The sequence below is a fragment of the Myotis brandtii genome, unplaced genomic scaffold (genome assembly GCF_000412655.1).
Source record: "Myotis brandtii unplaced genomic scaffold, ASM41265v1 scaffold244, whole genome shotgun sequence".
Lineage (NCBI taxonomy): Eukaryota > Metazoa > Chordata > Mammalia > Chiroptera > Vespertilionidae > Myotis > Myotis brandtii.
This window is the reverse complement of record NW_005359225.1, coordinates 3,781,120-3,786,551: the sequence shown is the minus strand read 5'-3', so window position 1 is coordinate 3,786,551 and position 5,432 is coordinate 3,781,120.

Genomic DNA, 5,432 nt, shown 5'->3' with positions numbered 1-5,432 from the left:
GGGTGACGGGCGGGCAGGGCCGCTCGCTAACGTGAGTGTGAACTAGGGGGGCCGGAGCCCCAAGTGCCTGCGAGACGCAGCCCTGCAATCGCTGGAGCCAACGGGCTGGTGGGTCAAGTAGGGTCCGTGCGGGTCTCCGCCTCGGGGCACCGAGAGGCGGAAAGAGGCGGGACCTCAAAACCTGCCGGCCTTGGGGGGGAGGGAGGAGGGGTGCCAGGCCACAGGGTCTCTCCTGGACTGTCCTCAAGGGGGCGCCCCTAGGGAGCGCAGTTCAGGGAGGTGGGTGGACCCTTAGTGGTTCGCCCTGGCGCGGGAGAGGGGGCCCAGGCTGGGCCGCGTCCGGTGGGGGGACACCGCCTCAGGCTCCACCTCCCTGCGCGTCCCGAAGGCCTGCCGGCGCGGCCCCCCTGGGCCCCTGAATTCCCCCTGGGCTCCGGCCCCGTCTCGCTCTCAGACCCCGCTCCCCCGGGCCTCAGTCTCCCCGTCTGGTCTGCGCACGGAGGTGCTGAGCTGTGAATCATCACTTTGGGATCCTCTGTTGTTTCTGGGTCACCCGCCTCGGTTCCCCCTTCCTCCCTTCAGGCAGAAAGACTGCAGTGGGGGTTGGGGGCACGGGGGCCAGGGACTATACCCGGGCAGACGCTGGTGACGGAGTTGGAGGCTCCGCCTGAAATCCTGACCCACAGACGGTGCCTCCCCTGGCCCAGGCCTCCTTTCTCCGTGTCCTGCACGAGGAGCGGGCGTGGACTTGTTGCCCGTGAGCCCTGGGGAGCTGGAGCAGGGCCCCCACCCCCATGAGGGTCTGCCAGGCCCGCGCAGGTGGAATGGGAATCCGGCTCCCAGCCCCGGGGGGCGAGGGGCGCCTGCTGGAGGGTCTGGAAGCTCTGTCCGGCCGATCGCCTCTGGAAATGTTGGCTGCCTGCTGGTGGGGCGCGCGCGGGAGGACAGGTTGTGCGCAGCGCTTGATGGAGCGCTCTCGTCCAATCCTCACGGTGGTTCTGAGATGCGGTGACTTTTTCAGAGAAGGAAACGGGCTCAGAGAAGTGACTTGCCCAAGACCACACAGGGCCAGGACTGGAATTCAGGTCTTCTGCCCCTGAAGCCTGTGCATGCCTGGGGAGGGCCACCACCTTCCCAATACAGGCACACCTCAGAGATTGGGGGTCGCTTCCAGGCCACCGTAATGAAGCCAGCATCTCATTAAACGAGTCCTAATGCTTTTGCTGGTGGAGTCTTGCCTTTAATTTGTAAAAAAACAAAAACAAAACACACACACATACACACAACACCTGTGAGGCACAATAAAGGGAGGCTCAATAAAATGAGGTCTGCCTGTATCTGCTCACGGCTTCGCTGGGTTTTCTTCTCTTAAACCCAGGCTGGCGAGCATGGCCTTGCCAGGGTGTGCCACTGTGAGTTCCGACTGTGGTGTGTGTTTACACACGTCTGAAACTTTGGGGGTGGTTGGGTTATGTGGTCTTCCTGCTCTTCCTCTTCCTCCTGCCTCCCCACAACTCCCACTCGCCAGAAAGGCCTGTCTCCTGCCTTCTGCGGCCTGCAACTGGTCTGGGGACCAACCCACATAGCTCTGAAGAGTGTCAGGAGTCGGCAGCGCAGCCCAGGCTGCAGGTGGCAAAGATAATTGAGAGTCCCCATTGACCTTGACACTTACGAGGCCCTATCCCCTTCTTCAGAGTTGCTCTAGGGTCACTTTCCCAAATCCATCCACGTGCTGTGGTAGGAGCAGGCTGGGGTGACACTGAGCTTGTGCCCCACCCTCTCAGGGCCTCCGCCTCCTCGTTTTTCCCAGAGGCCCCTGCTAGCTCTGATCATTGCTGCTGCCTGGCCGAGAGCTGGAGCTGGGGATCAGGCTGTCCCTCTGTCCTCTCTGGCATGGCTGGAGCTGTGCTTCTTGGGGCTGATCAGAATAGCTATCTTAGTCTCTTGGGGCCGAGCCTGAGTTATTTCCATCCCCAGCAATGAGGTGGAAATAGCTCAGGGCTCAGGAGCAGGAAGATGGGAAGGGTTAACCAAGGGTTAACCTCCTTTTCTGGTCTTTGCCCTGATGGAGGCCCCCCGTCCCACCCCACCATGTTCCCTGACCAAGCCAAACCTTTCTGGGAATTTGGGCCTCCCGGGATGATAGGAATGACAGTGAGGCCAGGCTAGGTGGCCCCAGCTGGGCTGGTGTGATAGTCTGCGTCTGGCCAAGGAGGGGAGACTTTGAGGGGCAGGCAGCCCCCTGCCACTGCTCATAGGCCCAGCCGCATTTCACAGGGAGACTGAGGTTCAGAGAAGTGCAGAGACTTACCCGAGAACCTGACATTGTGGCTCTCACCCTCCAGGCAGGGCACCCACAGGAGGCAGGCCCGGGACACCGGCACAGAATCAGGGCTCCCCCTTCTAGTCCCGTCTGGGCCTGCTGTCCTTGCTTAGACTCTGTATCAGTCTCTCCACCTCCACTTGCAGGTCCTCACACCGACAGAGCGACCACCCTACGGCAACTCGTACTTTTTGCCTAAAAATACAGTCCAGACACCATGTCCTGCCATCGAGTCATCCTTCCAAGGCCCTTTTGAATTTTACATCTTCCCCCTCATCTCACCCACCAGATCTTGGCTCTACTCTGCCTTTGCTTTTGTCTCCTTTTTCTAGAGCCCTCCTGGCCGTTCAGGGTACAGCCCCAGCCCCCCCACCCAGGAAGCCCTCCCAGCCCCGTGTGAGCCTTTCTTTATTCTTGTGGTCCACTTGCCAGGTGTCCCCCCTCACCTCTGGGAACAGGCACAGGTGTGGGGAACTTTAAAAAAAATTTTTTTATTGATTTCAGAGAGTAATGGAGAGAGAGAGAAAAACATCACACCCAGAGATCGAACCCCCAACCTGGGCATGTGCCCTTGACGGAATTGAACCTGGGCCCCTTCAGTCTGTAGGCCGACGCTCTATCCACTGAACCAAACCGGCTAGGGCCCGGTGTGGGGCACTTATGGGACTGCATGTCTAACAACCCACCCTCTCCTGCTGCCCTGTCTGTGCTGGGCAGGCCTCTGAGGGTGTCCTGTGTGCTGGGGGTTGGGGTGAAGACTCAAGGCCACCCCTGAGGGTAGGAGCAGAGGAAACTCCCTGCTGAGGCCCTGCTGTGTGCCAGGCCCTGGGTGCAGGCATCCTCGAAGCAGCACTGACAGGGGAGCCCCCTCCTTCCCAAGCTACTTAGTGGGAGCTAAGATTCAGAATTGGGGACCAGCTCTAGTCTGAGTCAGCCACCGGTGTGGAGTCTGGCACTCAAGCTCTCCTCAGACCTCAGGTTGTCTGATGGTTCACTCATCCGTTTCCAAGAAGGAGCTGGTGGCTCCCAGGGAGGTTTGGGGGAGGGAGTGTTGGTGGGGCTGGCTGTTCAGCACTTGGCCTGGCTGGGTGAGGCCAGACTCCCTGGGCTCTGGGGCCAGCCCTTCTTCCAGTTTTTCCTGAGATCAGCCAGTGGGACCCGCCGAGCCCCACTCCCACTCAGGATTTGGGAACTAGGATGTGGTCTGGGGCCGAGGTCAGCACCCACTCTGTGCTGAGCCCTTGGGTGCCTAGGCCAGGACTTATTGCCACCAGTTGGGACTAGGGTAGCAGGGAAGAAGTGATGCTGTGTCCCTACTGTGTGCCCAGCCCTGGGATGAGGACCCCGAGGGTCTCACATCCTTAGCCTCATGCCCAGAGGGTCAGCAATCCCCTCCCGGGACAGGCAGGGAAAAGAAGGCCCAGAGGGGAAGGGACTTGCAAGACCTGGTGACACTGGGATCCTAACCTAGGCTGTCTGCTGGAAGGCCGGCACTCTTTCCTGGGCCACCCTGGGAAAGATGAGAGCTCTATAAATAACCTGCCCATGTGGCCCTGAGTGTGCCCTGACTACTTGGCACAGACGGAAAGGGATGGAGGGGCCTCCGCAGCCAGCTGGAGGCAGGGTCTGAGCGTGTGGGTGGAGAGAGGAGGAAGGAGAGCACCCAGGAGGAGGGACGCGCTTGGAGCTGCACAGCCTCACTGTGAGCAGGAGCAGTGAGCTCAGGGAGGGACCTGGCCCGCCTGGGGACCCAGCCGCCTGCATGGACTTGCCTGCCTCCCTCCCTTGGGGGCAGCCACAAACAGTGATGGCCAAAGAGGCCAGGGGAGGGGAGAGAGGGGGAGGGGGGGAGGGGAGGGAGAGCCCACCCTGACAGGGAAGGCTTCCTGCTGGAGGTGGTTCCTGGGCTGAGGTCTGATTGTAAAAAGAACCACTGTTCCCCAGTGAACTCTGGGTCCTCCAGCCACCCCCAGAGGTCAGCTGCCCAAAATTGTAGAGGAAGAAACTGAGGCTCGGAGACGTGGGGCAGGTCCTGACTGCTCAGCGCTTTCACCTCCTGACTGTGGCTCAGCCAGCACGGAGCAGGTGCACAGGGGACGGCATAGGGTCGGGAAATGGGCACCCGGGGTCTTCCTGGGGAGGCCACGGCGCCGCCACCCGGCTGCTGGGCTTGATGTTGGGGTCCCTACAGCACCCTTGCCCACTCCCGCGCCACTGGGTGACCGTGGAAGGTCCCTGTCCCCAGCAACCTACGTCGGGAGGAGATGGAGAAGGGCGCAGGCTGGGGCTGCGGTCTCCCCTCAGTCTCGCTCCCCCGCGGCCAGGTGAGGGTGATGGAACAAGGCCGGTGCTGAGCAGACTCGGGCTGCCCTGGCACATGAGTGGTTCAGTACCCGCTGTGTGGCCAGCGCGGGAGGCAAAGGTGGCTTCTCAGAGGAGGAGGTAGCCACAGCAGGACCGGAGTGCGGTGCGGTGCCCTCCAGCCCTCCCAGGCCCCTTCCATCCTGTCCTGAGGGCCAAGCGAGACAGCCGAGGGTGGCCCAGCCTCGCTGCCTGGCCTGAGCAGGAAGCCCAGGGTGCTGAGTGACGGATGGTGGCAGAGCAGGACATGCAGGAGCAGCGGGGATGCCACGCCTGGGTGGTGTGGCTGCTGCCCGCTCCCACTCCAGGGGAGGGGCTAACCCTTGTCTCCTTCGGCAGCAGGTTGTTACAGGGTCCTACGCAGCCTCGGTCTCCTCCTGTGTGACGCCTGGAACCCTGCCTTTGAGGGGTTCGGGGAAATTCGGCTGGAAAGGGAGTGAGGTCTGCAGTAAATGCTGTTGGGGAGTCCCAGCTCTGCCCCAGAGACAACTGTCTCCGCCCAGGGAAGGGGCAGGGATAGCATCCGTACTGCACGCAGACCGACCGACCGCAGCAGCTGGGTAGGCCTGGGCTGGCTGCCTCAGCCCTTTCCTTAGGCCAGTGGTTCTCAACCTTCTGGCCCTTTCAATACAGTTCCTCATGTTGTGACCCAACCATAACATTATTTTCGTTGCTACTTCATAACTGTCATGTTGCTACTGTTATGCATCGTAATGTAAATATCTGATATGCAGGATGGTCTTAGGCG